At 43.5% G+C, this 10,579-nt stretch overlaps 1 pseudogene; it reads left to right on the forward strand.

Moving 5' to 3' along the window:
- Window positions 1–424: 424 nt before the first annotated feature.
- On the forward strand, window positions 425–9,564 carry LOC138752927 (inositol 1,4,5-trisphosphate receptor-interacting protein-like 1; annotated as a pseudogene).
- The last annotated feature ends 1,015 nt before the right edge of the window (window positions 9,565–10,579 follow it).

Genomic DNA, 10,579 nt, shown 5'->3' on the forward strand with positions numbered 1-10,579 from the left:
GTGGTTCTATGTATATGGGGCCAAAGAGATCAAGGATATCGTAAATGAGCTTTTACATCTGTCTTTACTCAGGAGATGGATGCAAATTCTATACAAGTGAGGGAAATAAGCAGTGAGATCATAGAACCAATGGAGGAGGAGTGGGTGCATGCTGTCTTGAGGCAAGTAAGGGTAGATAAATCCCCAGGGCCCATCAAGTTATTCCCTTGGACCATGAGGGAGGCTAGAGTACACATTTCAGGGGCTCAGGCAGCTATATTTAAAATGTGTACAGCCAGTGAGGTCACAGAGTGTGGTATTGTCCCACCTCAGCAGTGTTTACAGGCAGAGATGGTGCCTCCCAGTACTGGCAGTGCAAACTCAGGCCCCTACACCTTGTGAAGTGGTGCTTGGGGCCAACAATCAAGCAGGTAAGGGATAGCAGAATCAAGGTGCCTCCCTGGCCTGGGGATTCGTGCGTTCAGGGCGGTCCAGGACACAGCATCAAGATGCTGCATTAAGGCCAGGTTACAAACACCCCATCCCCCTTCGTCACCTCAGTTTGAACTCCTTCTACAGAAGTGTGAAATGTTCTTATTTTCTCAGTCTAAACCCTTCAAGCATGCGTTTTAATTGTTTATTGACCCTCCATCACCCAACTCCTCTCCTACAACAATATTCATCTTCATTTCGAGAGGATTAGAATTTAAATGCAAGGATACTGGTGTGACCTCACGCGGTATTGTGAGACATTTTGCACACCTCACTGAAGAAAGGATGTGCTGGAGTTGGAGATGGTTCTGAGGAAGTTCACAATGATGATTCCAGGCATTAATGGGTATCATAAAAGGTGCATTTGATACTTCTTGACTTCTACTTGTTAAAATTTAGGAGATTGAGGGGGGATCTCACTGAACAATTTTGAAAAATGAAAGGCATGGACTAAGTAGATGTAGAAAGGTTGGTTCCCAAGATATTTAGTCAAGGACAAGACAGCACAATTTCAGAATTGAATGGTGTCCAGTTAGAACTGAGACGTGGAAGAATTTATTTTGCCAGAGAGGGTGAGTGTATGGAACTTGTTGCCGTAGACAACTGTGTAAGTCAGGTTATTGGGTTTATTTAAGGCAGGGATTCATGGATATCCAGGGCATCAAGGTTATGGAAAGAACTCAAGGGAGTGGGGCTGAATGGGGAAATGGATCAGCTCATGATTAAATGGCAGTGCAGACTCAATGGGCTGAATGGCCTGTTTCTGCCACTGTGCCTTATTGTCTCTCTGATCACTAACAATAACAAGGGAAAACATTGGTTCCTTGGTAATGTGCACTAAATATTTTGAGGGACATAATGTACTTTGTCGGTAAAATGATGAGAATAAAAAACTGACTCAGGGTCTTTGACTTGAAATCGATTTATTCCCACACACGCAAACGTGCTGGAGAACTCAGCAGGTCACACAGCATCCACAGGAACTAAAGGGGAACCAACGTTTCAGATCTGGGCCCTTTGTCAGGTAGAAACATAAACAGGCAGGTGTCTGGATACAATGGTGGGGGGAGGAGGAGGGGGGAGGAGGAGGGGGGGGAGGAGGAGGGGGGGAGGAGGAGGGGGGAAGGAGGAGGGGGAGGAGGAGGGGGGGAGGAGGGGGGGGGGAGGAGGAGGGGGGGAGGAGGAGGGGGGAGGGGCAGAGGCAGAAGGAGGAACACAGGCCTCAGATTAGAGGTGGATCCAGGTGGGTGGGTAGGAAAGAAGAAAGCTGAGAAGTGACTGGGGAGCAGGTCACTCCGAAAGGAGAAGGAAGGGAAGAATATGGTGGGTCAAATGTTTTGTACGGCTGCAACATGAGTACAGCGGTGGGCCTGGGAGACACCAACTGGCACATACATTCTGCAATAATAATGGAAGATGAAATGATGAGACACTTGCCGGCTCCTCATAGAGCAGAGTCTCTGATAGACAGGCCAATGCAGTTACCACTGTGAATTCTACACGCATCTTTGAATACAGTAAAACCCTTGTGTCTGGCATCTATGGGGATTGGTAAATGACAGATAAACGAGTTATCCGGTTGCTTGCAGCTCACTCTTACTGTCTAACTAATACTCCTTCATTAAGAATAATCAGTTTAAAAGACAAAGATACTGTACTGTACTTACACTGAAAAAATTCACTTGCATGAATATATAAACTTTAAAACAGTTACTTTATTTTCAGTCACATTCTTTGGAAACATTTAATTGTCACTGTATCTGCAGGTTCCTCCCCCTCCACGGAGCCGCCCAAAAGACAAACAACAAGATAATTAAACCCCCCTCCCCCAAGTTTACAGATAAAGCCTCACCAACAACATAGTTAACCCCCCTCCCCCAAGTTTACAGATAAAGCTTTACTAATATCCTTTATAATGTACCAATACAAGTATACCCCTCTTTAAGAATACTTGCTTTACACAAATTTGCTTTTATAAAGAAACCTGTGTTCACTTTTAGAAAAGGACTTTCGCTTTTACGAAAAAGCAGCCAGTAGAGTTGTCACAAGGTGGTTGGCAGTGCGGTCACAGGGCGGCTGGCACGGCGGTCAAAGCATACTGTCTTCCTGATTCTATTAAGTGAAACTACACTGTACATATATTATTTCTACTTTATATAGGCTGTATATTTATTATATAATTCCTGTTTTAACTATGTTAGTGTTATTTTAGGTTTTATGTGTTGTTTGCTATGGTTCGGTGGGGCTTTTTGGGTCTGGGAATATTCAAAAATGTCTCCCATAGAAATTAATAGTAATTGTTTCTTTGCTTTACGTCATTTTGGTTTGCAAAAGATTCCTTAGGTAAGCTCTAATTTTGTAAAGCGGAATATACCTGGAAAGATAAAGACTCTTACCAAGCAGGAATAAGGAGACACTTTAAGAGAGTCACCCCAATGGCGAGTGACATCAACCGGTTTTTCATCCAGGGCAATGTCATTTTATACAAACACAACTTTATTCAAACAGCTGCTATGAGTAAAGCATGATCAAGGCCCTCCACTGGCTAAATATTTGCTCCCATCTTCACTAAAGGTTTATGTGTTACTTCAGAGAATCCTTACTTTTAGAATCACACTTTAACTTAACTAACCCAACTTAACACCCTTCTAATTCTAAGCGCACGTGTATGTAATGTGTGTGTAAGTTCAGAAAAGTTCATTGATTCACAGTCCAATCTCACTTCTCATTCCTCCAAGTTCACGGGTTGCAGGTAATTCTTATACTGTGCACAGAATTTAATATTTATGAAGTTCACCAGGCTTTGGTGTTTGAAAGGTAAATGGTTACTGCTCAGGAAGGTTCTTATCGGTTTTCAGAGAGAGATTTGTTGGTTGCTGGACACAAACTTATTCCTTCTGATCAGCCACGTCAATGTCTTGCCAAAGAAACTTGCCCCATCAGGGTTTTCCAGATGATAACCTCTTTCTTTCAGGTCACCACAGAGTTCCTTTTTGTTTCACTTTTTCCAAGTGAAACATTAGACAGCCAGTCCTCTCCTATTATATGGACCACAAGGGCTTTGACCAGGCTGAACTAAGCACTCACACCTTTCTTCAAAATGGGGTTTTTCCACAAGTTTGCCAGCTTGTCCTGTTCCAGTCCCAGCTGCTACTGCTGACTGTAAAATGCAGAACTGACCTCTCTCTCTCTCTCTCTCTCTCTCTCTCTCTCTCTCTCTCTCTCTCTCTCTCTCTCTCTGTCTGTCTGTCAGAGAAAAGCCTGTTTGATTCCCTCTCTGCTTGTAAAACCACACGATCCTCTTAGAACAGTAAGCAGCACTCCCTGACAGCCTGCGGCTCCAAACCTGCTCCTCTGAGTTCTTTCATCGATTGCTTTTCAAAACAACAATCCATTAGTGAAGTCCCTTGGACACTCTTCAAAGTTTTTGCAAAAGCTCTTGGAGTTGGACTGTCTAGCTTGAGCAGAGCTCCAGTATTTTAAAGGAGATCTGTTCTGAAGTGTTTGTATATGACCTACACTAAAACACCTCCCCAATTGATCTCCCAAAAACTTATCTATAATCTGTCACAAAATCTTTATTAGTTTTATATTTATTTTAATTTGTTTTTATTTATTTATGTTCCTTGATTTATTGTCGTTTGCATGCATTCTGGATAATAGGGGATTAACTGTATCTGTTCTTTGCTTGTTGTTCACAGGATGACAGCCCTATCATGGTTGTACAGCGTAGTTCTGCTGGTGATCATGGGGAACTTGAACCATCCACGGCTCCTCAGTGACGAAACTGAACCAGAGGAAGTGCAGGAGCGGATTAAAAACTATGAAGAACAATATAGGCTGGAGATGGAGCAGCTCCACAAAGAATGGGACGAGCAGATTGCCGAGATGAGGCAAGTTCCAAAAGTGGAACATTCCATTGAGGTGAATTGAAAGGCTGTCCTGTTCTGCTCATAGGTTACAGTGGAGGGAACCCTTGGCCACCTCTTCCCAAAGACTATTACAATGCGGAAGAGGAGAAAGAGGAAATCATGAAGGAATGTCCTCAAAGAACTGACAGCAACTGTTTGAATATTCCTGACAAATGTGTGCTTGATCAGTTTTATAACATCTCCATTCAAACTGTGAGCCAAGAGCCTATGAGCACCTTTGTGAAGAGTTTTATGGACAATCTATTGAAATCCTGTCGGAACCCAAGTCAGTAGGACACTGATCTCATCCTTGGAGAATGTATGGGCATCGGGAGTCAATTTGAAAAATGGAGCTGCAAGACACCATTGGTTTATGATATTTTGGTCCCTATGTTTCCCCGGGGCGGATATTGTTTCAATCCAGAGATCCATCTCCTCTGATAATCAGAATTACGGCAGGATCCTCAAAGTTACAGCATACACCACTGACTTGGGCATCCGATGTAAAACCAGTGAACATGAAGGAGATGGTCTTTGGTGTGTTCACAGAGAAACATTCGTGCAAATTACCTCACTTCTATTATATGTTCTCAGCAGTATTTGGATTCGAAGAAAGTGGTGGAATGATTCAAGACTGAATTTGCAAAATCCTGGAATAAAGTATGTCAACAATATGATTTTGAACTGACCTTCTACAATGCTGCTAGTTTCTGTGGTCTAAAAATCCAATATGAGTCGGGTTGAACCATCCACATAAATGTCTTCCCGGTAGTAAGGATGAAGGATTCTGAGATCTATCTTGTATCTGGTTTTTCAGGTGGCCCCGAAAATACTCCCCTCTCCACTCTCAACTGGCACATTTCCTGTGCTGTCTGTGAGAAATGGTTTCTGGAAACCATCACCAAATATGTCCCGAGAAACAGCTGCCACCTCAAGTGCCTCGAAATATTGTCTGTGAGTGAAAAGCTGGGCAGTTCTTCAGACCAGCAACATGCTCTTGGGTCTTACCATTGGAAGACTGCCCTGATGCATCAGTTAATAAGCCAGCCATTTTCAAACTGGCATGAATGTCACCTGGAACACAGGCTCAGGAATGTCCTGGATTACCTTGGGAGATGCTTAGAGGAGAAACAGCTTCACCCATTCATGATGGCAAATCAAATCTATACTGAGCAAATTTCAGAAAAGCTTCTGCAAGCAGAACCGATAAATCTCTTCAAGTTATTGGCAGCAAACCCTGATTCTCACAGACAGGCACTCACGGAATATTGGAAAATAGGAAGGTACATGGCTCCATTAATGATGGGATGCACTCAAAGTAATCCAGCCAGCCGACTGAAATCATTCCCTTTGCTCCCAGGAGAGGAACAGAAAGTGCAACCGCTCACCCCTCCCATTTGTCGCCAGCTTTCTGAAATTTGTTCTGTTCCAACATTCAACCCCAATTACTTGTTTCAGCATGACATCCTGATGAAAATTCAAACATGGTGATTTTAATATATAAATATATATATCCTTTTCACCTTTTTTATATCAAATAAACATTTTTGTTTTTTCTGATGTTCACAAGTTCTGTATTCTTAACAAATGTTTTGAATTCTCAACTCCCCTTCTTCAACGTCATCAAAACACTATTTAGTGGATATATTCGAAGACATTGGTAATGACTATGAAGGTAATTTCTCTTCTGCTTCTAATTCTCTGGGGTTGGCCTGGATTTATCAGGTTGGGGGAAACTAGTTGATGGCCACAGAGCTTTATTAAAGCTGACTAAATACCACAAACAAATAAATATATAACCACTACACGAGCTAACCACTATACGGCATGGGTTGCATAGTAGTTAGTGCAACGCCGTTACAGCGCCAGCAATTGGGACCGGGTTTCAAATCCTGCGCTGTCTGTAAGTAGTTGGTACGTTCTCGTCGTGACTGTGGGATTTTCCCGGGGTTCTGGTTTCCTCCCACTGTTTGAAACGTACTGCGGGTTGTAGTTTTATTCGGTGTAATAGGGCAACATGGCTCATGTGCCAAAATGGCCTGTTACCGTGCTGTATGTCTAAATTTAAAACATTTTTTAAATTAAATTTAAAATTTAAACATAAGTGCAATGATGGCCAAATCTACGCTGAGTCATTCTGCAAAATATTATACTGTAATGTGACCTCTGTATTCCGTACCTGTCCCAGTTTTAACCCTTAACTTCTTAAATGTAACCTCTGCATACAGATTTACATGCACCACTCCCTCTCTCCTCAGAGGTCATTGCTGCCTGCAGTTCAGCTGGCCTTAGCATTCAACACAATCCAATGTGAACAATTTATCTGCAGCACCTTGCAAATTGTCACCAAAATGCTCCCCTGAGCATAAACACATGCGTGACCAGTTTTTCAAAAGCTCCTCACCTTAATCATTATAGGTGTACATGGGACCAACGGGATCTATTTCCCATGTAAGGGAGCTGCAGACGAGGTTAATGAGATCTCTATCTCATGTAGAGGTTCATCCAGCTGCAGCTCCTTCCAAACCATATTGGGAAATTGGAGCTGGAGTTGGATTAACTCTGATCATTCAAGAGGCAGAGGGGGAATAACACATGTACCATTCTGAATACTATTGAGGAGATGAACTACCAGGTGCCAGCCACAGTGATCAGGTTTCTAGCACAGAGAATGGCCCTGTGGCTGTGAATGGAAGAGAGGTACCCCAGAGTCATTGAGTATCTGTGGATTCACCTCCAGTACTCCCACAGCCTCTACAACCACACAGACCTTAGTCCAAACCATTGGCAACCTGAGCTCCAGATCCAAACCTCCAACATGATCAGGAACCCTTCAGCAAACTCGGTACCCTATCGCATTACAGTTCCAATACCTGGTATCCCTTCAGCCAGCCTTGAGCCAGTCTCCAGCAGTCCACAGCCTACTGTGAGATCTTTGACCACAGTCGCTTGCAGCCCGCCACCTGCATGGATTCCTCTTCTCGAGTCACCAACAGTCCGCCACCTGTGTGTTCTCAGGTCTCAGAGCCCCTCATTGGTCTACCACCATGGTCAAAGTATGTGGATCATCTCTATTTCTCCTTCTCAAATGGGTGGTGGTGTCCTGCACCAGTCCACCACTTTCCAGAAGTCTGCAACCCCTCCTGGCCATCTTGGGTGAAGACCCCATGGTTGCAGGATTTGAAAACAAACCACCATCACCTACTTTAACAGGCCATTTAATGACTGTACGGAGCTGTTGGAAGTTGGACTAGGCAGTGGAGCACTGTGTCCCCATTCCTCAGTTACTACAGGTCTGCACCAGCAGCAGTGCCATTACAGCAGCCCAGGCAACGCCACCATTCTTTTCACGTGACAGAATATGTTGTGTTTTATATTGTATGTTTTGGGTAGATAAAGTGTAGGTCACATACAAACACTTCAAAACAGATCTCATTTAAAATACTGGAGCTCTGCACAAGCCAGACAGGCTGGCTCCGAATGCCTTTGCAAAAGCTTTTGGGAGTGTCCAAAGGACTTCACTAATGGATTGTTGTTTTGAATAGCAACAGATGAAAAACTCAGAGGATTAGGTTCGGAGCCACAGGCTGTCCAAGTGCTGCTTTCTGTTCTAAGAGGGTCATGTGGTTTTGCAAGCAGAGTGTGGTGATATGGTACTGGCTGGCCCGCCCTCTGGGTGTCTCCCTATCTTAGCTCCTCCCTTGATCCTTCCCATGTCACCCCTGGCCATAAAGGTCAAGTCCCCTCTCCTTCCCGCTTATTTTCCTAGGCTAGACCCGGGCCAGCAGTCTCTTGCTTAATAAAGCCTATCGTTCCCTTCAATCTTCTGTCTGCATTATTATTGGGCTACTGATAGTGCCCAACACAGAGGTAATCAAACAGTCTTTTCTCTGAGAGAGAGAGGGGGATGAGTTTTGCAGTGCGACAGTCAGCAGCAGCAGCTGGGACTAGAACAGGACAAGCTGGCAAGCTTGTGGAAAACCCCATTTGGAAGATGGGTTGTGAGTGCTTTGTTCAGTCTGGTCAAAGCCCTTGTGGTTCATACAAGAAGAGAGGACTGATTGCCTAATGTTTCATTTGAAATAAGGGAAACAAAAAGGAACTCTATGGTGACCTGATAAAAAGAGGTTATTATCTGGAGAACCCTGATGGGGCAAGTTTCTTCGGCAAGACACTGAAGAGGCTGATTAGAAGGTATCAGTTAGTATCCTGGAACAACAAATCTCCCTCTAAAAACCAATAAGAACCTTCCTGAGCGGTAACCATTTACCTTTCAAGCACCAAAGCCTGGTGCACAGTATAAGAATTGCCTGCAACCAGTGAACTTAGAGGAATGAGAAGTGAGATTGGACTGTGAATCAAAGAACTTTTTTGAACTTACACACACATTACACACTGTGCACTTAGAATTAGAAGGGGGTTAAGTTAGTTAAGTTAATAGTGATAAGTTAACATTTGATCCTGTTTTCATGTTTAAAGATAATTAATAGCAACATTTGTTTAAATTACAATATTTCTTGGTGACTATCTGTTGCTGCTGGGTTTTGGGGTCCTCTAGTGGGGACTTGGAGGAAGGGAGACAGATGCTTTGGACTGAAATCATTGTGGCTGCAGGAACGCTGGAGGCAACTCCATGGTGACTCTGGGGGGGGGGGGACTCTCTTTTGCTTCTCTGACCATAAGAGACTCTTCGGTAAGTTCTGCTGATGGTGAATCTGTCTGCCTTACAGCAGACAAAAACAAATTTTGTGTAATGTGGTTTATTAAATGCCCTCTTCACTCTGCTACTGTCGGGAAGGATGTACAGGAGCCTAAAGACGAGCACTCACCAGCACAGGGACAGCTTCTTCCTCACTGCCAACAGATCAGTGAACTAAAGACACTGCCTTACTTTTTGTGCACTGTTATTTTTTTCTATATTATTGTTGTCAGATGGTTATAATATGAATGGTTTCACTCTGATTCTGCTGCAAACACTGAATTCTGTGACTTGTTCATGACAATAAATTCTGATTCTTTTGTGTACTGCAGCTATTGAAGAAAAATTGATCTTGAACCAAGAGTTGCTGAACTTTCAGACCTGAACCCTCTGCCTGAAGGTAGCAGAGAAAAGAGCTCATGGCCAGGGAGATGGTCTTCTCATATTGTTGGCAGCATTCTTGAGGCAACACTTCACATAATAAATGCCTTGTTTATCAATCACGTTTTTGATGGCATGACTGGAAAGGTGGAAAAGGAGGAACCGATGATTTACAGTGGATTGCCACTTTCAAATGGCTTTTAATAAGGCACAAAAATAAAAGATGACCTCATTACAACAGGGCTGACCGGGTTGGAGAAACTCCTGAGCAATGGGGTTAGTGGCAGAATTGGAGAGTGGACAAGAAGGATGAAGATGGGTAAAGGTCATTCATTTTGAAAGGAAGAACAGAGAAACAAAATATGTTTTAAATGATGGAAAACTAATAACTGTTAGAGTGCAGAGGGATCCTGGGATGCTGGTTCACAAAACACAGAAAGTAAACATGCAGCGACAGGCAGGTCATTGCAGGTTGGCCTTAAATTTTCCTATTGATTCACAAGGCATTACATTGTATGCAAGGGCATGAATCATTAAAAAGGCATCCCCATCTTTTTGAGTTACATCATTCCAGAGACAACATTCTCAAAGCGATCTGCTCTTGTTGTGCTACAGTTCACCTTGTGTACAAGAGAATGCTTTCAAGGAACCTTCCCTGGAATTAAGCAGTAGCCAATAGGTGGTGCAATGAGGTTGCAATATCAATGAGGATGTAATGTTGCAGGCAGTCTCGCCCTTCCTAGAGGACAAGCTTTTCAGTCAGGTTAAGGACTGCCCATCTTGTGGTACAGTTCACCTTGTGTACAAGGGAATGCTTTCAAGGAACCTTCCCTGGAATTAAGCAGTAGCCAATAGGTGGTGCAATGAGGTTGCAATATCGATGAGGATGTAACGTCGCAGGCAGTCTCGCCCTTCCTAGAGGACAAGCTTTTCAGTCAGGTTAAGGACTGCCCATCTTGTGCTGCAGTTCACCTTGTGTACAAGGGAATGCTTTCAAGGAACCTTCCCTGGAATTAAGCAGTAGCCAATAGGTGGTGCAATGAGGTTGCAATATCGATGAGGATGTAATGTCACAGGCAGTTTCGCCCTTCCTAGAGGACAAGCTTTTCAGTCAGGT

The sequence above is a fragment of the Narcine bancroftii genome, chromosome 2 (genome assembly GCF_036971445.1).
Source record: "Narcine bancroftii isolate sNarBan1 chromosome 2, sNarBan1.hap1, whole genome shotgun sequence".
NCBI lineage: Eukaryota > Metazoa > Chordata > Chondrichthyes > Torpediniformes > Narcinidae > Narcine > Narcine bancroftii.